General features: G+C 39.8%; 2 long non-coding RNA genes across 3 annotated transcripts in view; one reads left to right on the top strand and one right to left on the bottom strand.

Annotated features, from left to right (window-relative positions):
* Positions 1-743: 743 nt before the first annotated feature.
* LOC111925095 (uncharacterized) lies at positions 744-23,911 on the bottom strand. 2 transcript variants are annotated; one of them, XR_002862047.2, is made up of 5 exons: positions 23,823-23,911; positions 21,915-21,960; positions 12,777-12,880; positions 1,789-1,865; positions 744-1,011 (listed from the first exon to the last, which is right to left on the bottom strand). It is a non-coding gene; the product is annotated as an uncharacterized LOC111925095 (long non-coding RNA). The 2 variants fall into 2 exon arrangements; XR_002862046.2 differs by lacking the exon at positions 12,777-12,880.
* Positions 23,884-24,537, top strand: part of LOC111925096 (uncharacterized) — a 40,247-nt gene continuing 39,593 nt past the window's right edge. The window contains exon 1 of the long non-coding RNA XR_015285772.1: positions 23,884-24,033. This is a non-coding gene — a long non-coding RNA (uncharacterized LOC111925096). The remainder of the gene's footprint in view (positions 24,034-24,537) is intronic.

Here is a 24,537-nt window from a genome sequence, read left to right as displayed (position 1 = left end):
TTTTCCTATATAAATGGATCTTCATGGGCACTGAGCTTCAAACATCCCCAAAGTGCAATAACCACATGATTTATGGCAGCACAGAGCTGTTAGCAGGGGAAACTTTGTTGACATTTGAGATGAGGTGTTCAAAGAAGTTCTTCTAACATGAAATGAAATTACTGTTAAAAAGAGATGCCAAAACTGAGAGAATATACAAATCTTACAATCCTACCTGATCTTCCACTGTGTGAAAGAGACTTTAAAGATTACAACAGAAATTTTCCTAAGAGAAATGATTTGATTTGTTCTGTAAATCTGTTCACTTGATTCATAATCCCTCAGATATCTCTCAGATGAGGGACCTCCCAGAGGCAGCACTGTACTTTTGTTTGCCCTGCTGTTTGAACTGACAGCCCAACTGAGAGTTAGTACTAAAATGGTAACAAGAAGATCTTATTTCCACTCTAACAGAAAAGTATTTCACCATGTGATAAGAATAAAATAACAGAAATATCACAGGCTTGTTAAACCTTTTGTAAAAGAGCCTACTTTTAAAAAAATTGATTTGTAATTCCCTTAAACCCTTCTGCAGTCCTGTAGTAGAGACACAATCATTTTTAATCTTGCTAGGGACTGAAACTCTCCAGAAAAAATCACATACCATTACACTCAAATCAGATTTCCTTTTTCCTCACAGCACTGACTTGTGTTTGGACATTGCTCTGCTGTTTGCTGAAGAGGAAGGCACCACGAGGACAACAGAAAGCTGATGATGTTTTTATTGGCTCACTCAGCACAAAATGACAAGCCGAGAGTTTACCTTTTTGATGGTTGAATACTGGTATGAAAAATGACCTTTTTCTTTTTCAATTAAAATAATTTGGCACCAATCATCCAGTGCCAGGTTGATAATACAATTCAGGAAATAGCCTCCCCCAGATGCTGCCAGTGTGCCCCAGCTCTGCCCAAGTGGTGGTCCTGGTTGTTTTCCATAGGATAGCATCAGTCAGGACAAATGTCTGTAGAACTCTGCAAGAAAGCATGCAAAGATCAAAAGAAAATATTTGAATATCACAGCATCACAGCCAGACTAGGCCCCCCAAAAGGAGTCCAGTAGCAATCATTTCTTCTTTTTGTTTTTATCAGTATTGAAGATAGACAGGTAATTGGCCCAGATACCAATCACAGAGGTGTTACCATCGTTTCTAATTGGACAAGCCTTGGCCAGCGGCACATCCATCCTTGGAGCCATCAGGGACTGGCTCTGCTGGACATGGTGGAAGCTTCCAGCAACTTCTCACAGAAAACATTTCTGTGTGCCTTTCTCCACCCCCCCAAAAAAATACCAGGCCATGCAAACCCAATACAGAAAACATGATGAGATTCACCAAAAAGACAATCAGCATGATTTCCCATAAGTGACAATTAGAAATGCATTAGATTCAGAATACTACACCCAGTTGCTGCTGTCTCTGGGCTATTTGCAGACAGTTTTCTACCTGTGTTAGTCATATTTTACTGCATGACCTCCCACCAGCTGCCCTTCCCAGAGCCTTTGGTTATCTCACACAAGAGGCATTTGAGACCACCACCAGTGGTGGGATAAAATAAAGGTTATACTGATTTCAGGCTTGCTGCTGCCTGGAAATGCTGTAATCAGTGGTATGAATTAAATCTTTTCCAAGGAGAACAGAATAGGCTCCAGAGCTGCTTGTTCACCCTTTTCCTCTAAGTAGTGTTGGCCAAGTTCTTTGTACAACTGCCCTGTGTTTTCCTCTGGTGGACACCTGGCTCTTGCCAGCTCACCTGTTCCCAGTGAAGGAGAGCCAGGAGGGCCACTCATATTTCTGGATAGCTGAATGTCAGCCAGGTCTCATTTTAGCCTGTAAGCACAAAAAAAGCACCCACCTGGGTCTCACTTAAATTTCCTTCCAACTATTTGTAAGGTTTATTAACTATCCTGAGAGGCCTGTGTTGAAACAGGTTTTGAAAAATCTGCACTTTTTTTATAAAAGGTACATTTTCACTGTGCATTCACTAATAATATCTTCCTCACCTGGGTATTTTACAGTGAAGACTAACCACCCTGTGTTGCTTGGAGGTTTTTCCTGCCTTTATGCAACTTTCACAGTGAGCAGACAGATCTATTGTGAGTTGTGTCAACAGTTTGCAGAAACATTCACTGCCTGGGCTCTTCACTGATATCTGGTTGTCACAGGAAAATGAAGCAGAGGTCTTCCCAGAGAAAGCTCTGAAAATCGTACTGTGTGCAGCATGATTTGAGGTTGTTACTGTGAGTTTCTTAAATTTTTATAAGGGAACAAAACCACATTGTGAAACACAGAAACTTTCTTACTGAACCCCAACAAAGCCTTCATTTTGGAACTGCTCCCAGAACTATCTCATGAGGTCTAGAAAGCAAAGGAAACAACTGCTAAACGTAACATCCCAGAACTGTACAGCACTGAACTCCTTTCTACAAGCTGGATTTTCCAAGCACATCATGAAACTGCAGGTGGAGGTGATGGGGTCGTGATGAACTACTAATCTGGATGCCATTAACACCAGCCCTTCTGGGAGGCCCTCTCAGCTGAGGGCAGCACACCCAGGATTCTGCACCCACACCAACCTTAGCCTTTCTATTATAACTGCAGGGAAAAAAGAAAAAAATGGGCAGAGGTAAAATAATCTTTCTTGACAGATTAAAATAATAATCTTTCTTGACAATCTTGTCTTTCAGACAGAAAACTTACTGCAAAATCATCTGGCAGATAAAAATAAGTAAAAATTCATCTGAGGCATTCAGCAAAGTCTAACTTGCAGCAGAAGGGAAGAGAATGAAGTATCTGAATTTAAAATAATTTTGTATGGAAACTCCTCTTCCAACAGAAAGTTTTGAAGAGTAGCAGGCAGATAATGGACAAAAAAAATAGGAAGTAAGCTTATATCACTGAGCTAAAGCAAAGAAAAATGTAAAAGATAGTGATTTAATTTTATAATAAATTTTATCCTTAATTGAATAGTTTAATATGTTTTGCTCATTTTCCAAATGCAGGTTTTTCCTTTTATATACAAGAAAGACAAAGTTGGGGAACTTTGTGCTTGGAACATAGCCTGGTAGGGCTGTGATGGTCATCTGTCTTCACAGAGCTATTTTACAGTTTGGATAGCCCATTAAACAATTATGTCTCCTGAGTTTTACCAAGAGCTGCTGAAGATCACAGAGGGTTTTTTCCAGAGTTGCTGGGATAAATTGATTAATATTTATTGATATTTTTAAATATCATAATCCTTATGACCTAAATTATAGCAATCCTGACAAGAAAGGAAGGAACATAATGTTGTAAACATTTTTTTCTCTTACTAGTATAGCTTTTTCACAACCAGGGTGGATTCATCTCACCTTAGAAGAGACAGAAGAGACCTTTGAGACCTCTGAAGTTGGATGTCACATTGAAAGTCATTGAAAATTAATTTTGTTAATAATGATGTATTTGCAGTTAGAAACATGTATCCTGTATGAATTTTTTTGTTTTTTCCAAGTGAAACCACAAAAGAGAATGCAGGAAATATCTCAAGAAATAGGAAGAAGAAATAGAAGAAAAGGGAAGGAAGAAATTTTAGAAACTCAGGACAGAAAGAACAGCAGCTTCTAAGTCCCAACTGCTTGTGAGGTGCATGTTTGAAGAAGCAGAAAACAGCCAATGTCCTGGAGACAGCACTTCTGAGCAGGACATGATGCCAAAACACAAATTTACAAGAGAAGAGTCAGGTAAAATGTGATTTTGATTGAGGGGAAAGAAATTTTGCCTTGAAGAAAGATCAGAGCCAGGATGGCTGGACTAAAGAGGGAACAGGAGAGATTGAGAGCAGCAGCAGGAAAGGCTACACAAGACTTTAGACAAGGGGAAAAGTGCACAATAGAAAGCACATGACAAGAGAACAGTCCCAAAAGGAGATGAGGAATTAATGAAAATATAAGCATATGTATCTCTACCTGCTGTCTGTAGATAGAATCTATGTGTTATTATGATCCTGCATATAGGAATAAATAAAAATGTAAGAGCAGAAGTTCTGAACAAAGACTATAAAGAGAATGTCCAGGCATAATCTACATTTTGAAATGCACATTTCTTTGTCTTCCTTTTTCAGTTTAAAGTTCATCCATTCTGTCTGCTTGTGTTGGTATTTTCAGTATAACCAGCTGTGTTGTATCAATTCAAAAGGGAGGAATCTATGTTGAATTTTTGGAGAAGGAAAAGCTATGAGCAAATCATATCATAGGAGTCAATGAAGGGAAAAAACTTTTTTTTCTGGCTTTAAAGAGACTTAGACATTATGAACACAAAATGTGCACTAGGCATTGTTAGAAAGGAAAAAAGATGTAAGTAGGGAATGCCCCACTTATTAATACTATACAAAGTGTTTAGAAGGTGTAATACGTTATGGACAGATTTTTTTGAAAATACAAATTATAAGGAAATCTTGTTTAAGTAGATTGCAAACCTGCAGAGGAATTCTGCAGAGTGGAATTCTTCAATTGCCTGAGGAATTCTGCTTGTGGAGACTTGTTGATGCTTCATGAATTTTGTTTTTCACCAAAAATTGTGAGGATTTGTATTTTTTACATCAGATGAGGTTCACATTCAGTATGCAAATTTATCCCATCAAGTATTTTTCCTGTGAGGAGGAGAAGCTAGTAAATAATGCTGCAAAGGATGCTTAGCAGTCATTCACACTCATGGAGAGAGCACTCTGTTCGGGCACAAGCCAAGTGAAGAGCAATCCTACCCTGGCAGGGTGTGTACAAGATGGCATTTAATGTCAGCACATAATTAAGCACAAGTAGAGATTTGTTGCTGGTAATGATAGCCAGCAGTATTGCAGATTATTTTTGGTTTTATTTTTGGATAAAAGAAATGTTATCCATCATTCTTTCCTTGTGTCACAAAGTTCAGACACACTCTTCAACTAAATTAACCATAACTGTTGACAGTCTTCATAAATGCCTCAAACTTAAGGGCAAAAAAAACCTAGTTATTAATTGTGTTCATTATTGTTCTGACTGATTTGGCAGCTTTCACCGATATAAAAAACATGTTCTCATCTTTTCTTATGTTTGTATTTTCATCTGACAGTCTTTTATCCAGCCCTTTGCTGGTGTAGGTAGCAGCATTTCCATGAACCATTTCAGAAACTGCCAGCTCGATCTTAAAAGTCATACAGGTTTTTAATGATCTCTCAGAGTTCAGCACCTCTTAGGGTTAGGAATTCATTCCCATTTTCCAGGGAAAATATATTAATTGTATTCACTTGACCCCCATTTTCATGCCTTTAGCAAAGCTGTTTAGGGTTTTTCAGTCTCTCTTATGGATTGTCCTCTCCCAAGCTTTCAGTGTTTCATATGAAGCAGGACAATTTCTTTTAGCTTTTTTTGCATCAGATGCCCCTTTACTCAATTATCTTTAGCAGTCCTCCTCTACAGCTCAGCTCTGAATGTCCATAGCCAGAAGTAAATATCCCACCTAAAGGTCTCTTTTTCACCTTATGTTGTGATTCTGTGTGTATAATAAGTCAGTTGAAAATATTTCCCCTAATGCCTTTTAGGACAAGTTTCCTTTTTTTTTTTTTTTTCTTTTTTTTTAGTTTAGCTGATTAGATTATCTGTATGTGAGCATCCTATAAGGGATATATGAACCCACACATGTACACATGTAACAGATTCCTAGTTTATTAGCAGAAATTTCACTTCAAGAAACCACAAAATGTCACCAGCACATGCTTACATTTTGTCCTCTTGTCATAAATACAAATACTTTGCATGGTGTCACTGCCTGGACACTGCCCTTTCTGTGAGTGCTCCCTCTTCTCTTGCCTGCCTGAGTGCTCACCCACCCCAGAAACCCTCTGTTCACCCCTCCATCCTGCAGCATGCCTGTGTTTCCCATACAGATCCCTAAGAAACCTGAATTTCTTAGGGACAAGCTGCATTTCTTCTTTTTAAAAAAGGAGCCTATCCATTTACAAATCTGCTACACACCCTGGAAAATCCATTTACACAGCTGCTACTGTATTTTCTCCCATCCTCAGCATTACCAGAGCTGTAGTTTTTTAGTAGTAAAACTTCTCTTTTTCTATTTCCCATTGGCTGTGTTACTTTACCTCATCATTAGTGCCACAGTTGTTAATGAAAACTTAATCCAAGTAATCATTTAGTTTTGGTGTCACATTTTGTATCCTTAACCCTTGTAAAATTCTCACTGCACAGCAGAGTAATTTCTCTTTCTATACCACTAAAGAACTTTCTGTATTTGTTTTAGTATCCTTTTCTGTTGTGTCTCAGGTGTGTTTGGCAATTTGCACTTCATCCCATCCCATTTTGACCTCTATGACGGCTGGTGGCCCTTTTTCCACACTTTGAAATCTCTTTCTCCTCTATTTAAGGCAGTTATTTATCTTACTGAACCTGGAGAGTTTCTCTGTAAGATTTTCCTCATGTCTGGAATGGAGAATTCTGTCACTTCAACAGAGGAATTTGTGGCCACTCACACCCTGGAATACCTGGGTGCTGCTATCATCACTTCCACTTGTCCTGCAGCCTATTCCAGACAAATTAGGGTATCTCATAATGCTTAACACAATCCCCAGTAATCTGCATCTCCTTAGCACTGTTACAATATCTACACATACCTCCTGCTATCCCTGATACCCTCCTCTCACCCTTAAGATCCAGGGGTAAGGCTGATTAAATATCCCTGTCAATCATAGTTGATATTTAGGAACCCAAAAATCAAGCTCCTTTCAAAGGCAGGGTTTGTTCTTTGTTTGCTTTTGTTCCAGTTTAGTACTTGGTCTGGTCTCTCCCTCCTCTGACACTTCTTTTTTTCCTATGTTGTCCATATATCTTCTGTACTGCCTCTGCAGTTGTTTCACTTCCTTTCCCTGTCGCCTTTCCTGTGCTACGACAGTACAGGAAACTCAGTAAAATTTAACATTTCTGTAATGCTCAACAGCATTCACATGTGCATGGACAGAATCCTATCTGGAAACACGGATTTGATTTTAAATGACCATATGCCAGGCTTTCTCATAATTTTTCCATTCTGTGACATCATCTAAAGAAATAATAGGACGGTATTTTAATTCTGCAACAAAGCAAATATAAAACATGGTTATTTCACTGAGACAACCAAAAAATATTGTCACTATGGAACACAAGCCAGAACTCATATAAGAATATTAATTTCCATAATATGCCAACTACTCTTCTCAAAACAAGAAACCAACACACAAACTGCCACTGTATTTTTACTAAACTCTCAACAAAGCAGCCCGATTCCAAAGGTACCACAGCAATTCTGATCAGAACAGTGTTCTCATATTTCAATTTCTCTATAGCTGCATCCAAAAAAATGAGAAATTAAAAAAAAGAAAAGGAAAATTTATGAGAATTACATCATATTTTTAAAGAGACAGTAATAATCTCAGTCATATTCCCTGGGTAAATTAACATAGAATCTCCCCTCCTCCTTTCATTTTTCTTCACTTGACACCTCTTCACAATGCTGATTTCACCATCTGGCTGTGATTATTTAATCAAGTCTTATGTTAAAAACTCAAATTAAAAAATAACAGGGAGTGGGAGACACCAGTATAAAGAACTCTAAGAGATTTCTTAAGCAACTACACTTTACTTTTTTTTTCATCAGCTTCTATAGTTTTCCCTGTAGAAAAGATTTCTCATCTAAGCTTTATTATTTCTATAACCCTACAGGTAACCCAGGAGTTCTAAGCACCACTTTGAAGGGTGCCCATTTCCCCAGAAGCTGCCTGTGCCTCCAGGCACTGTTCTTTCTGCTGCTGAGCACCTTCCTACCTCTAACACAGATTTGTTCAGGCAAGAGTGAACCCCAAAGACAGCTACCTACAAGCCCTGCCCTTTGCATCCCAAAGGAGATATTCCTCTGGCCAAGAAGTAGCAGCTCCTCACCTGATTTTTCCTCCTTGTGTTTCTCTCTAGAGCAAAGGTAAGTGCTCTTTATCTCCTACAAGCCTGGAAACAAATCTAAGCAAGACCCAAAGGCAAACTTAAAGGAATTGCACAGAAGGAATAAAGTACAGCTACCCTAGTTCTTCTGAAAAAATAAATTACAATAGTTGTAAATGTATTATTCTCACTACTGGGATAACAACTCCAAGAATAGATCTGGGGAAATGGCTGAAGCTTTGAAAAAAAAAATCTTCAGGCACAGACCAGGGTAAGAGGGAAAGCTCACAGCTACCTGTTCCCAGACAGCCTTGTATGAGCTCCAGCAGTGATTCCCAAAGATTTTGGACTTCCTGCCCTGAAACAATGGCCATTTTTGGTCATGAGGACTGAGTAGAACTTCATCAAGGCTTGAATGTTTAAGAAATTTGGCAAGACTTTCTTTCATCTGCAAAGACAACCCTGAAATTAGGGCAGGGGTTCATTCCTGTCAGCCCCCTTGCCCTTCTTTATAGGCCACAACTGCTCAAACTGCCAAGTCCAGCAGGAATAAGAGCAGCCATAGCATGTTCCCATTTCTGTAAGCTCTGGTGGTCACAGGCATCTTAATAAATCAAGGAAAGCACCTTAAAAAACATGTACCAAACACACAAGTTTGGAAAAAAAAAAAAAAAACCAGTTGGGTAGGACAATCTTTTGGTACAGAGTGAATATCATCTGAGTAATGCAGGAAACTTGCACTATGTAATATACCCAGAGACAGAAAATGTAGACATTTACCCCTACCAGGTGAAACTTTGAAGGAGTCATGGGATCATTGCATTAGTGACAGACTCCATAAGGAGCAAGAGCAGATGATGGAAACTTCCTCAGATGTTTAACAAAGTTCTGATAGCTTAAAGCTTACAAGACAAGCTAGAGAACAAATACACAGATTTTTCACCAGAAAAGCAAGTAGCTATTGAAAAACTAAACACAGTTTACTGGACTTTTTTCACTGGGAACACTTCCATCATGATTTGTCTTTCCCAAAAGAGATGAGGGAAAATGAGAATGCTTTCAGTGAAGTCCTGCAATGCGGGTTACATAGGACATTGGTCTAGATCAGCACGATTGTGCCTTCCAAACTTGTAACCTATGAATCTCAGGGAAACAAGTGAAACAGACAAGATACTTTCAACAGTCACTGACTTTCTGACAAACACAGTTATCAACATTTCCAAACAAATAGATCCAGTTGTGTTTTTTTCTGCCCTGGAAACGTTCATTAAGCTGTTATTTGTACAACAAAGAGCCTTAGTGACCCAAAGCACTCAGCTGTTTTGTCTTGCTGTGTGGAGGTCCAGTGGAGACATCAGCTGTAGAAATGCCCCACTCTGAGCAATGCCAGAGAAAATACAATTGGAAAAGCACTGAGCTCATCCATTCTCCCAAGGCCCTGGTTGGATTACATCATGTGTGCTCTGTATAAAGGTGACTACAGTAGAGATGTGATAGGGAAAATTGAAAGACTGAACATGGTGACCTAATTCCCAAAGTATGTCCTGTTCAGTTACTTTTTATTCTTCTCCCAGCTGTCAAACTGACTACTTACAAAACTTTTTGTAATTTTCCCCTTCCCATTTTAACATATTTTTACCTGAAACCCACTATGGAGAAATATTTGTTAACTTCTTTATAGGTGGCTTTGTGGCACTTTACTACTGACCAAGATGACTAGGCTACAGCTTAGACAACCCAGGAAATTACACATACACACAAAATAAAAGAAGATTAATATTATAAATTTTGGAAGGGACATCTGCAGATCATTTAGTCCAGCAGCTGGCTGAAAAACAGGGCTAAATTCAAATTTGGATTCAGAGAACTCTCCAGTAAAGTTCTGAATATCTCCAGAGGATGGAAAACCCAGAGTCTCCCTAGAGCCTACATCTTCCAAAGCCACCACATATTTTCAGTAACTCCTTCAGGATGTGCACATTTCCATCTGACACACCACTTTTTGGGAATCCTTATGCTGGCTTGGCATCAGCTTGTGATCCTCATTAAAATAGCTCCTCAGCCCTTGACCGTTTGGCCCACATCACTTCCTGGCTTATTGGAAATCAGGAAGAAAAGCTGGACCCCGAATCAGTAGTTTCTGTCTTCAGGCAGGAGGCAATCACATGTTACTGATTGGATCATAGGTTTTGGATGTCTTCCATGGAAATCTCACAGCACAGCGGATTGTTCTGGCACCTTACAATCTCAGCCTTTCTGAATCAATGCTCTAGCTTTATTCTCAAATATCTTCCAGAGAAATCTTATTAAATTTTTTTATATGATTTCAAACACTTTACCACATGCGTCCCATTTTCACCATGGCACAACCCTTTCTGCTGTACCAATCCCCCCATTAGCTCTGTCCATGAAGCAATTGTGGCAGCCCATAAAGTTTTGGGTAGATTTGGATTGTCTGCTGAGAGGGGTAAAACATGTTGCTAGGTTGTACTGCAGACAGATTGTGCTTTTTTCACCCTGATGAAAAGTTCTTATGATGATAGTTACAGGAATATGTACAGCATTTGGGCTGCTGAAAAAAGGTGATATGGAAAACCAAGTAGAAAGTCAAAGATCTGAAAGCGACCACAACCTTCTTATTTCCTTATTGGAACAGAACTGGAATTAATCAACTCTAGACCATGATGTTAGCATGCTCTTAGCATCAGACTCATGAGACTGGCAGCTGGAATATCCTTACCTATTAGAATGTGTGAAATAGAACAATGGCCAAAGACACTCAGCATATACACATCTTCCTTTAGACCTACACATGTAGATAAAACTCTCTCTTTTTCTTAGGAACTGAGCACTCAAACCCTAAAAACAGCTGTTGGGAGCCATTCAGCATTTTTTCATACCTATTTATTAGCCTAAATAGAAATGTCAGAGTCAAATATTAATCCCCTAATTATGGAAACTTTTGGCTTGTTCCTGTTTCATTTCATTGGTATCTCAATAAAGAAATAAAACAGTCTGACAACTCAAATCTTTCTGATTATTTCAGAATTGGGATACCATCAGGTAACAGGGAAAAACAGTTTGAAAGGAAACACGGATCATGTGTAGAAAACCACTCTCAGCTCCAGAAGAGGCAAAGACTATGCATTGCCAGGTAGAGGAAAATACAGCAGTATACTTATTTTCAAAGTACAGTCAATGAGGAATGGGAGACTCCTTCCAAATTTCCACAGAACTCTGAAAAATGTTTTGTTTGTTTGTAGAAGTCAGCTGAAGTGCAACTGGTGCCAAAGGGAGCCAGATTTAAAAATCAGTAATGGCTTGATTCCTTACTCCTATGCAAGAGTCCAAGCAGAGAATAAGACAGGAGAGTGAATGCCAACTGGAAGCAGGAACCTGTCCAAAACATTGCTGGAATTCACTCACTGATTGTTAAAGCCCTGGCACCTTCATTAAACTGACAAGTGTTCATTGTCTGAATGGCCCAGGCTGCAAAAATCATTAGATGATGTTGGTTTTATAACATCTCCTTGGGAAAAACAGAATCTCTGTACCAGATGCAGGAAAATATTTATCCTATTATGGAAGAGAAGCTATCATATATCATTGTGTTCAAGGAAGAGAGAAAATAAAAAAAGGGTTAGTTGTTCTCCCTATTTTATCTTTTCCTCACATCTATTTCTATCACATCCTTTCTGGTATTTCTACACTTATTTTGAATAAAAGTGGCCTTAAGGTATCTAATTTCATCTGCTCATATTCAGTGTTGTGCTAAAGAGTTTACTGATTGTATTTTCACCCTAAATGTCAGTTCTATGTCCCTTTCTTCTGCAACAACTCTTCAGGCAGAAGCAGCATCTGCTGCAGTGCTCTGACACCCTCCAGTCCATACCTGCCACTTTGCTACCCAGGTGCTGCCAAGCAGAAAAGACCATGACTGAGCTCTTCAGATTTTATCTGAATCAAATCAGCTCATGACTTCAGGAATTGCAGACAGACAGTATAATTACACAGGCTTTTCCTCCTTGGAAATTATAATAACAATTTGCACAGAACAATTTAACAAAACAATAATACCCTAAGATCTCAAAAAATCCTTTGGGATAATCAGCTATAAAATCCTCTGGGATAATAAAGACAGCTTGTAGAGAACTCTCAAATTGTGTGTGGATGGAAAAGATGCAAGGATCTGGCATAAAGGTGATTGCACGCTAGATCTACAAAGATTTTGTTGATTTAGAAAATTTTCTGTAAACTGTGCCTGCTGTGGGAGATTTTGGGATGTTGTACCCAAAAGGCTGCTTTATGCTTCAACCATAGCATTAATCCTCTATGAAGAGAGATGTGGAACCTACAGAATTCAGGTACTTACAAGGCACTGGTTAGAGCTAGTTCTGCTTCAACACTGAACCCCATGAAATAAAAGATACCCATGAAATAAATAAAAATAATAAATAAATAAGAAAAAACTGGCAGCACCATCCTAATGGATGATACATTCATTCCACAAAACCAGATGTACTGGAAGCATCTTACAAAGTATCTCTCTCCCCATCTCTTCTACATTTACAACAGTGTCCCCCTCCAGCAGGGTTTGGCACCTGAAAAAATCAAACTAATTCAAATCATCAAGCAGGGGCCAAAAGGAACAATTTTCTTCCCACTGTAGAGCTACCCATGCACCAAGCAAAACCACCTGGCTCCATACCAGTTCATGCTCTTGGACTGGTCTCCACTCTCTTTTCCTACTCCTTTCATGTGCACACAGTAGCCAGAATTTGTCACCTTGCAGGCATGTAATAGTTACCCATTCTCACAACACCTTCCTGTGAATGTTTTTCATTTGTTCTTTTACAATCCAATAGGTCTAGAAAATATGGTCAAAACCACGGGGTTCTTCAGAAGTTTTCACTGAAAAAGAAAAAAAAAGGAAAAAGGAAAAAAAAGATGAGTTATGGTTTTTAAAATGAGATGTAGTACTGTCTTGCAGACAGCCTCTGGCTTTCTTATTTCAGGCACTCAGCCAACAGAGAAGCAAAGCAATGAGAAAATCTGCAGAGTGCAAAGTCTAATTTGAAGAATAATTATTATCATTATATTGTGAGACCGTGTTCCCTCGCTGGGACCAGCATGAGGAGTTTCAGCCCCCAACTAACATTTGGCAGTAGGGAAGGTAGGGATCTGCAAAGGTCTTGCAAAAGTTACCAGTTGCAACAGAGACAGAGGAGAAGGAGGGAGATCTCTGGCTTTCAAATAGTATGTGGAGGACCCTGAGGGACACCCTGTCTCCAAGGAGTGAAAAATGAGAGCTGTCACCGGAGCAGAGCAGGAGCAGAGGCTGTTTACAGAAATGATGATAGTCCATATTCCACCTCCAGGCAAGTCTGGAAAAATACTTACTAACTTTGTAAAACTCTAATTTCATCCTGCTAAAGCTCCTTCAGATTTTTCTGTTTGTAAAGAGGAAGGGCTTCAGATCCAGTTGAGCACCACTTCTGTAAGAGATCTGACTCCTGGCTGGGCAAGCTGTCTTGTGTCACCACCTTCTATCCTGGGCAATGTCAGAGAACAATCTCCAGAGAGACACCCAAAATCAGTGCTGAGCACTCAGGCAGCCCCTATAAGGCTGCATATCTAGGTATGTCAAAAGCTGATAGGAGGCATTAAATTTAGGGCAATGTGTAAATCCCCCCTGCCCACTCCTATATGGAACACAGGGTTTGAGTCCTTTCCAATAACTGGAGCACCATAGACCTGGCTTCACAAGATGTGATATAAGCAGTAGGAGTCAGGATTTGGGTACATTTGGAAATCCTGACTATTTAAGCACCCAGCCTGAAGTGATGGAGACACTTAGGTGACACTTGCAGCCTGCAACTTTTGCAGAGTGCACTGAGCTCCTTTGTCCACATCACAGGATTTATTTAAATTGCATTTAATACCCTCAAAACAGGAATGCCAGCCCTCGTGCACAGAGGTCTCTTCTCATTTTAAGATCTGGCAAAAGTAAAAGCCAAAGAAAACAAGAGGGCAATCCCACAAAGCAATGCAGTATAAATGTACTGCAACAGCAACTCATCTGTATCAACAGCTGATAAGAAAAAAGATAAATGTTGGTCACAGACAATGGGAGTTACCAGAAACAACAAGAAAAAAAAAATAGAAAAATGAAAAAAAAATCCTAAAAAACTCCAATAACAATTAATAAATTAATAAAAAACTCCAATAACCATTTTAGTTGTATCCTTTAAAAGACAAGAGCTATAGAAGGAATGCAGTAATATTCCTCTTTAACACTGATAAGGAAAGAAACAAACTGTAAATAAAATCACTTCAGGAGCCTGGTCTGAGCTGCCACGTGAGCCCTGCTCAGACAGATGGAAGGGCAGTGTCTGGTAAGCGGGTCACTTCGGAAAGGCTTGAGCTTTGCAGAAGTGTCCATGAGCTTTGACATATCCTTGACACATGTCTACACATCCTCAAAGCACCTGGGCAGGGACAAACACATGGCTCTGAAATCTCCCCGTGACCTCATTATCCGAGGGTCACTGACTGGGGCAGCTCCCGTCTGCCTGGGGAGGTTTTAACCCATGACTGCTCATGTGGTCTGAAATGTTGAAGACAAAGGATTCCTCTCAGGCATTTAATTGAAAGCAGTCAAAGGCAGAAGCTTTGAGATTTTCGCTTGTTCTGAATGAAGTAGTATGAATGGGCAAAGCCAAAAAATTTGCAATATAGCTGTCCAGCCCAGACAGTGGGAGAGGAAAGCTTGCCACCCCGCTGCCTGGGCAGTGAGGCAGTGGGACTCCTGCATTTCACTCCTTATGGCCCTTTCATCTTTGGCCTTAAACCCTGCTAAGCCACCTGCTATCAGTGACTGAGAGGAGAGAGTAGCACGCTGATGAGTAAGCACACAGCACAGCAGCTCCTGGGAAAACAGCGTGGTCAGGGAGGGCAGCTCCCTCCCCGAGAGGCAATGGTTCATCTTGGGCAGCTGACAGCTGAAAAGCAGCAGGCAGGAGGGAGGGGAACAACCCCCTCCCATGGCCAGCACTTCTGCTGAGAGGGGCTGGCACTACTTGTGGGGACAGGGACAGAAATAGCTGTGTCCAACTGCAGCACAAGCCGCAGGATGCTGAGGTTTGTGTTAGCACGTCAATGCTGAGGCAGAGAGCACCACACAGCAGGACAAAACACAGCCACCAAGGCAAGGTCTGGCACTCACCAGCAGCCTGTTTTAGTGGAGAAACCTGTAGAAAGGCTGGATGAAACAAAAAACAAACCAAAGCCAGGAATTGCACTAAATCACATAGTCTTTTTTCCCTTGGGTGGCAAAGGTGAGTACTTGCCTACATGTGAGCTGCAGAGAAGCCTTGTTCATTTCTCCTTTCCTATAGCAGCTATAGTATTTGATTACTTACAAAAAATATATTTTTTTTATATGAATATATAAACATCCAGAGAAAAATCACCATAATGGTCCTCTTTATGGCCTTATCTAGCCTGTTCATTTCAGTAATTTCCCCAAAGCTTGACTTTAGAGGATAAGTCTCCATGTTTTCAGCACTTCAACATGGGATATTTGTATGATGTCTTGCAATTTGACATTGGTTTCCCCTGAACTTGCTGCCATCTGTAAACTGAACACTGCTGGGATTTGTGGACCCAAAATGCCTGTAAAGCAGTAAGACTGCACCAGATCATGGAGAGGTGATCCCTGGAAGGTGGGGTAGGACAACAGATGTCAGGAAAGGTCCTCCCCTAAAGCCTGGTTCAGCAATGGGTGACAATATTCTAGCAGCGCTGTCAGTAAAAAACAAAGGTCAAAGAAAGAAAAGTGCTCAAGTTATCAATGTACCCGACCATGTTCTGTAAAACTTTCCTCTGTGTTTCTTTAAGAAAGAATACAGTTCTGAAGGCAATGAATAACAGCACTACCAGGACATGCTACCATATCCTGGGCTGACAGTGGCATCAGCCAAAGAGGACACAGTTATGATCTTCCAGAAAATTGCCCAAGTTACTCTATGTCTGGCCCAGCCTCCAAGTAAATTCCTCTCTAAAGTTACAAAGAGTTTTGCAATTAACCTTATCCAGGCCAAAGTTTTACACAATATTTTGATTATGAAGTCCTCCTTTATTGCAATATTCTGAATATAATATTACTTTATCTTGGCTTCTGGGCCCCACAAAATCCCATTATAATTAATCTTACTTCTACAGTAACTCTGGCTCAAAGGATGCTGTCATAATGACCATGAATATAATTGCCTCACCATGCTGCAAGCTGTAGTAAATCATCAGCCACCATAGAGAAGATCAAAGTAGGCTAATTAAACTGTATCCTCAGCTGTCTGCTGCAGACATTTCAAACTGCTTTGGCTCCCAGCTGGAAATCAGTTCTTCACAAGAGCTAAAGCAGCTCTGAACAAAGACCAAGAAAAATATATACTTGCATTTAAACAGCTGTTTAGTCTATCAAACTGTAATAAAATGCTGAAAATGCAACTGGTAGATAATGAATAATACAGTCAAAAGCATCTATAAAAATCATCCAACTAGTGAGAAACAGGAAAGTAGGTACATAATGTATTGAATGGTCTTGATTTCTGTCATGTGGAAACAGCACACCCTAATTTTCTTAATTAGAAAAGTATAAAACATAGTAGTTCTTGGCAAACCTCTTTGGGTTATCCACAAATATAACTAGTTTCCCAATGAAGAAATTATAGTGTTTTCTAAGGACATTTATTAATTTTAGAACAACAGGGACTGTATTAAGGAGCTGATCCTTGATCCCTCTACCTGGAGTTAAGAGTCAGATGAACTCTCTCCTAATGACTTCCCAAAGTAACAAAAACGACAAGCAGATAACTTCACAGTTTTAACTAATTCACAAAGAGACTTGGATTTTAAAAGTGAATTTGTTCCATGTCAATGCAAAACATCTGATGTTTCTAAGGAATGAAGATCTGGCACTAAGATTCTCTTCGGGCTTTTCAGAGCTGAGGTGAATTCTGGCTGGCCATCACAAACTGCAGTGAATTGGCCCTGGCCCTGTTTCCTATGAAATATGTTTCTGAGTGGTATCAGTGACTGATGCAGATAAAGCTGCCCTGACTGACTCACCAGAGCTCAGTATAAACCTCAAAAGGTCTGTGGAGTTTTAAGAACTGTTGTTATTCCACATTTCTTCACAGAAAAATGAAGGAGGTCCACCATTTCATTACTGCTAAAAGAAACATTGTTGAAGTGTGACAGGAATAATCTTCTACACAGACTCCTGCTCAGCCCCAGAAAGAGCTGTGCTGCCTTCTCCATTATTGAAAGTGTTAAAGTCCCTATTATGAATGATGATTTAAAAATGGTAGAGAAAAAAGGGGAAATGCATACTTCTGATATAGTGATTTAAAAATTAAATACTTTGGTGAAAAATGGATATTTATATTTTCAAAAGCAATCTTGATGCAGCTTGACCCTCATCCTTTGAATTTCTTTTAATAACACATTTTTCTACATGCACAACATCCTCCATCACCCACAGTGACCTGCTTTCTCCCCTCTCCTCTTCAGATTCAGAGAGGCAATGTCACAGACCTTGCCAGGAGTGGTGAGGAAAGAGAGAGCCAGCAGGGGAGCTCAGCTCAAAAAGAAAGGAAAAACTATGCATTTCAGCTACAAAATCTGACAAGACAACAAAGCAGCATTCCTAAATCAATTAATTTCTGGGTTTGGAAATAACTCAAAATGTCTTTTTTTTACCTCCAGAAAGTGGAATTTATGAAAAAAATTGTCTTCCAGAAAACACAACCTTAAAAAACTGTACAAAAATATATTTCCCTTCAAAAGATAAACCCCAACTTTATATCAGGGTTTAATTTGTTTACTCTAAAAATTCTAGATGAAGGATTCGTCTGTTTAATTTCATAAGACATCAGCAAAACAAAATTTTGGCAAATTTTGTTTTACTTATACCACCAAAATATTGCTTTCTGTGTTGAAAGTCAGCAGGATTCAAAATACATCATGGACAGCTGTTCACACATCTCTATTTCCATGCCATAGGCAGAACCAGAAAATCCAAGGAAAAGTTGCTGTCATCAGCTGACCTCAATTCTTAAGCATCCTTCCAGAGCTTCACCCTCTTCCCTCACCTGTGCACTTCCAGGGGCTTCATGTGACAGTTAAAACATCTACACATGACGTAGGGCAAAAAGGAGGCATCAAGGACATTGCATGAAGATTGGGTCCCCAGTATGGCAATTTATTTATCATCAGAAGCAAAATCAGAAAATAAGATATTACCATTGTAATAAGAGCTATTTCCCACTGATGGAGGAAAATTAATGTCTAAAAGCAAGTAAAGGTTTGGGACACTTCTTTCTATTTGGTGTGGTGATTAAGCCCAAACAATCACCTCAGTGTCGTTCAGCCCAAATACTATTTTATTATTATTAGGAGAAATGAAATTAGAAAAGTGAGCTTTGTGCCAAATGAAAATAATTGCTCAGTCTAAGTTAGAAACTTGTTTTCTTTTCAGGCTATTTCAGTCCTTTTATAAACCTCTTTCTATATATATTTATTTTGAAATGGAAATACTGCCTAAAATGGCAAGCCCAAAAATTAAATTTTCAACGCATGGGAAGGAATCTTGGTGGCATTTTCCATGACTGCTTTATCTTGTCTCTCCCTACTTTTGCTATATCCAATGCACAATGTTGACTCAGTCCTCAGAGCAGGGATTTCTCTGGCCAAGCCGTAGGCACCCCTCAGGCAGACTTCTTCATCTCCATAAGGCTCAGCCCAGCAGAAAGGTGGGAAGTACCTTGGACAAATTACACCTCAGAAGCACCTATTTCTCCCACTGACTATAAAAGGCTTCTGAAGAACTATCTCAGATGCCTCCTTCCAGCATGCCAGGGTTTCAAGGCAGGTGAGCTAAATACACCCCTGCAACCTGCCCTTACTACAGAATTTGTGTTCCTGCACCAAGAGGAGCTGCCCAGCTGCACTGCTGCACCTTTGAGCAATGGCTGAGATGTATGGCCTTTGTGGTCTGGATTATTCCAGATTTATTTCCACTCCAACTGAATAAACCTCTTTAGTTCAGCTCTAGTTATTCCTCTTTTGGCCATAAAACAGAAGTGTCCCTTAAGTGGCTCTTTGTTCTTTACACAGCATTAGTAATAAGAGCTGTGCTTATTAACTCTTTGGAAGAAAAATTCAAGGCTGAGATATTCAAGGCTGAGATATTCAAGGCTGAGTATAATATTCAAGGCTGGTAGGTAGAAAACTTTCCCAGTTATCAGTACAACAAAATATCATTCTTTTCTAACTGATTAAAACAACAATTAGATGTTTCTCCAAACAGAGTAACCTCAGAGAGTATCCTAGGGGAAAAGGACAAAAAAATACAGTGTCTATTCTTTAGTAATGTCTGTTCATCAGTTCTTACCTGTCCTCATATCCCAGTTTCTATTTTTCCCCTGTGGCATGTACAGGAGTTGGACCAGGGAGGGGGAGCAGGAGAGGGAGCAGTACCCAGAGCCAGGTGGAAATGGAGGAGTAATGCCTGGGGCCACAGGCAGTATTGGAGTACAAGAAACATCCTTTAGAGTGCAAAGCTTTGCTTGTGGCAGCAGCATTAGGGGATGTTGCTAGGAAAAGCTCTGGACATTTTCTGCAGGCCACTGCTCTTGTACACTACCAGTGTCCAAGGTCACTGGATTAGGGACAATGGAAGACACAGCCCTGACCATTCCCTGTAATATCCGTTTTGTCCATAAATTCATCTAAGCCTCTACTCTGCTTGCAGACACTGTGTGCCCTCCAATGGCAGCATGTTCCCGAGGTTCATTGTACAGCCTGGAAAATTTGCCTCACTATTTTTTTTCCAAGAGGTAGATCAGATTTATTAAATGCTGAAAGTATTCCTTTATCTCCACTAACTTGAAAGGGCACTTACATCATTCAGATGATTAAGGAAGGTGAGTCAGTGTTCACTTCTTAAAAATATTTCTTAAGCTTGTGATTCCATCCAACAATATTTTTAATTGTTTCTCTTTAATTGCTAGTTATAACTCAAAGGCAAAAATTCCTACATATATAGGGATGTATGTATATCCCTATATAGGGAGGCATGTTTTCCTCTTTTTGTTTCCACCAGAGCTTACATGAGTCATGTCCTTCTTCCTATATCAGGGACATTCATAAAACAAAGTGCACCCATAAGAACCTCTGTGTCCAGAAGTTCTTTTGCATGTGACAATTTAATCTAACTTCCCATCCCCCAGTCCACAAATCTGGATTAATTTTCCAGAACTTGTTATGGAGATTTCTAGCACTAACTTCAGGGGGTGCATGGGTGGCAGTGGTGTCAGCTACAGGTACAGATAACTTCCAGAGACCACCCAGCCCCCAGTTCTCTCACTCCCCCTCCTCAGTAGGGCAGGGGAAGATTTAAAGGTTAAAAATCTCATGGCTTGAGATAAGGACAGTGAGATCATTTAACAATTATTGTCACATTAAAAAAAAATTTAAAAATAATAATAAAAAACCAACAAAAAACAAAAAAACACCTGACTCAGTTTGGGGAAAAATCGTTTGATACATTGTCAATTTAAAAATAGGGTAAAATAGTGAGAAACAAAGGCAAAACTAAAAACACCTTTCTCCTCACTCCTTCCAGCATCAGCTTCACTCCATTCCCAGCTCTTCTGCCTCCTCCTAAAAATGGCTCTGTCAGTCTTAGAAAGCACTTGACTGCATTTTAGTTCATGGTTTTGTATTTCAAATCCATAAATCTCATGTATTCCACTTCAAGACAGTTCTTGACATTTCAATTATGCTGAACAGTACTTTCTCTTAGCTACATTAACATGCCTGTTTGAGTAAGCTCTTTATGAGAGGTGAGAAGAGTGAGAGAAGTAACAGTAAACACTGGTTTGAACTATCCCACTCTTCTCCCCACCTCAAATAAATACAGCAGGGGGAAAAAAAGCAGATTTCTCCATTTTGAAGATGAGATTCCCTTTAACCTCTTAATGGACTGCATCCTGAGGTCTGTCAGTAGCATCACACACACGTCCCCATTATCCACCATGAAAGATGAAGCAGAGAATGGGGGAGAGAATTGATTTCCTGTCCATCGAGTGGCAGCTCCAGCACAAGTCAGTGTTATCTGGAGCACTAAAGTGGAGCAGGGCACTTTAGGATAAAGGCTTAATGCTTTATCTGCTCACATAAATACTTTCAGATAAAGGAAATTGGATTGAAATAACATTCCAAGTTGTGACACCAACTGACAGGAGTCAGGGAGTGCCCAAGATAAGGCCACATCCTTTACCCTCTGCAAAAAAAAGGAGAGAAAAGGCCGTGTGTAAGTTAAGACTGATACATCAGCTTCATCTGTGAGTTATCACTTCATGAACCTTGTGTGCAGACCCACATGGACATGTTGAGGCAGGAGTCAGATTCACTGAAAGAGACATATTTCAACACCACAGAATTTTGTTGATCACAAGCTCTTCCTTCAAAGGCATCAGCATTGGTAGCAGTTCAGCAAGACACCTGAGCAGGCCCTTCAGATGCTCTTCTGCGAGCAGAGTTTGTGAAACCACACTCACCACCTCTGAGTTTTTTTAGAGGAACAGGTTCTTCTTTTAGATTTGCCCCTTCAGGTTTTCTCTTTGGAAGCATGGTTCCATTTCTCCTCCCACTGCCCATTTCACTCAGACAAATGTGAGTCCAGCTCCTGCTGGCAAAATTGCCAGCTGGTTTTACTTGAGTTTTTTGACTTAAAAAGAAGGAACAGACCCCCAGTTTTTATCCCCGCATCATCTGGAAAATGTCAAATTGTTATTTGCTGAGAATTTGCACAAGGGAAGATTTTATTAAGCTGAAATGAGAAAAAGGAAAAACACATCAATTTGTTCCCAGAACTTACCATGGATCTTGGATGGATGTTGTGAGATTCTGCTAGCCTTGACCTCCTAGACCAAGAAAAGAAAATTCAAAAAATGCAACAGGTAGGGTTAACTTTAAAAAGATGAGGGTACAGAGGACACTGTTTTGAACATGCTTTTATGACCAAATGCCAAGGATGCAGACAGCCAGAGGCAGGACAAATTGCCTTAGTGTAGTACATAAATACATAAGGATCTGACTTAGATATAATCATAAGTTATTTGCAGTTACTCCCAAAGGTTGTCCCTGACAGCTCTCCAAGCAAAGACTGATTCAGAAGAACATCTGAGCACATGCATAACTCCTAGCAGGTCCTGTTGAAATAAATAGCTGACTAAATATCTTTAATGAACTGGAATTCAGTAGCTGTGTGAAATAAATAGGGAATGATCATAGCCAGTAAGCACTACAACAAATAAACCCTGAAACAACCCAGACAATTTGTCTGACTTCTCTTACATTTGAAAGGTAACATTAAAGGCATAAACTTTATCACTGCAAGATAAATGCTCCATTTCTAAGACTACATCCTGACCCTGTCAAGTCAACATGAAAAATGGGTACAGACAAAAATTAAAACAGAAGGAGGGGCTTGATACAAACTGCAAGTGTATATCTCAACTAAGTGCTTTGTGACTCAGAGTTACCACTGCTTCACAACATTAACAAAGGTTCCACTCAAATATTTTTAAAATAAAAGCATTCATGGTTTTTTTTCCTTTTATCAATGGGAAAAAAAATAATTCAAATCACAAAGATAACACTCCCTTTGAATGTTTTCTTTTTAAATTCTTTTCCTGGAACATGAAAAACAGCAAACCCTTGCACAACAGATAACTCATGGGCAGTCCAGCTTCTTATAGAGCCTGGCACCCTAGGTCTGTGACCATCTAGAGGTCAGAAGGCACGCTTGAAATAAGAATTTTAAATACTTAATACTTAAATAACACACACATGATTGTTAAGGTGTCAGCTGACTAGTGTGTGTTAATGGCTTTCAGCCATTTTGGTACACAGACTGTAATATGTAAACTTCACAAAGGCAGTAGACAAATTTATAGAAATCAAGTCCATAAAGTGAACCTTTATTATTAAATATCAATATAATATTAATATTTAAAGGATTAGACTTAAATAGTCTCCCAATAAATCATCTTCTTTGCCACTGCTGGAGATCAAATACTAGACTAGAATGACCATTGGTCTAAAGAGTATGGTGTTTCTTATGCTATGATTTATAACTATTTGTGGTTAATTAAGCCTAGCAAAACAGTTCCATGCTGCCAAAACCTGTCTTCAAAAGTTTGTCAAGGGAAAAGCTACAGCAGGCACACCCACTCACACTGGTGTCTGAAATTTCTATACGAGTTTTGTAAGCACTTCAACGTGTGAAGCCCTACTGAATCTCCACTGTTGATGCAGAGAATTTCAAAATTTCCCCTGCCTGCTCAGCTTTCTAGCGTACATATACGTGTTTTACTAAGTCATCTTTTGCAGACCTATCAGGACCAATCTACAGAATAACATGTGGCTCAGATTGTAAAACAGCATATTTTAGGAGAATGAGAATCAAAAATTGACCCTCTGGGCAATTTGCAGTTCAAGAATATGACCCCACATATCTGATATCTGATATCTAATTGTAAGCCAGCAATTCCATTTCAGATAGAAACAGTCATCAGTTCAGTTGCCTAAACACTGGGGGTTTCTGCCATCAAAGGCACCTATATCTGGGCCCACGTGGGCTTGGAGAGACAACACAAAGTTTATAGGAGACCCACACTTGCTGGGAGCAACAGATAGAGCCAGAAAAATTCAGGATGCCTGAGGTCATGTTAAATGATACTGAATGCCTGAAACAACTGAGTTGGTTTAGAGAACAGCTCACCCTAGCAGTGAGAGACGGCTACTGATAGCTGAATGGTGCCTGGAAGTTTAACAGCAGAGTTGAGTCTGTTGGTGATTCAGTTGACCAAGCAGAAGTGTCTGGTGCCACTGGAGTTGTCCAGAGTGTCTGAGACATCCACACAGGGCTGATGAACAGCTAAGTGTCTGTCCAGAGCACCAGCCATACAACAAGAGTACCCTGGACATCTCAGGTATGCTTAGAACCCTTAGAAGCAGCAACTCCTGCTTTCAGTCTCCTATAATAGTAGTTGGACACTTCACTTACAAACACACACCAAAGTCTACAGACTTTCATACTGAGAAGAAACCTGCCCACAGAGTTCTCTCTTGGCGATGAATGTAAGCCCAAAGACACAGCAACTGTGACCCACAGGCCTTGATGAGTTCACCTTTGCTGTTCCAAAATGGAACGTGTGTCCTCACAATGTATTTTTAATGTGGTGATTACAGGCAAGAAAGCACTGCCTCCATCTCACAAAGGCACCTTACATTGGCAGCATCAAATGATAAATAAGATGGGGCACTGGGGCTTTGGGGAGGAGATAACACCCACATGTGAGCAGATTTCCATGGATATAGAAGAATGGGTGCATATTTATCAATAGTTTGATCAGTCTGACTGATTGCACTGAGTTAGTGTACTGCAACTTTACTTTTGTCTGTGCTGATCCTACGGCAGTAAGCTGTCACTGCAC

Source organism: Cyanistes caeruleus, chromosome 1, assembly GCF_971803275.1.
Source record: "Cyanistes caeruleus chromosome 1, bCyaCae1.hap1.1, whole genome shotgun sequence".
Classification (NCBI taxonomy): Eukaryota; Metazoa; Chordata; class Aves; order Passeriformes; family Paridae; genus Cyanistes; species Cyanistes caeruleus.
Note: the sequence above shows the minus strand (reverse complement) of the source record. Positions and strands in the feature narration are given on the sequence as shown.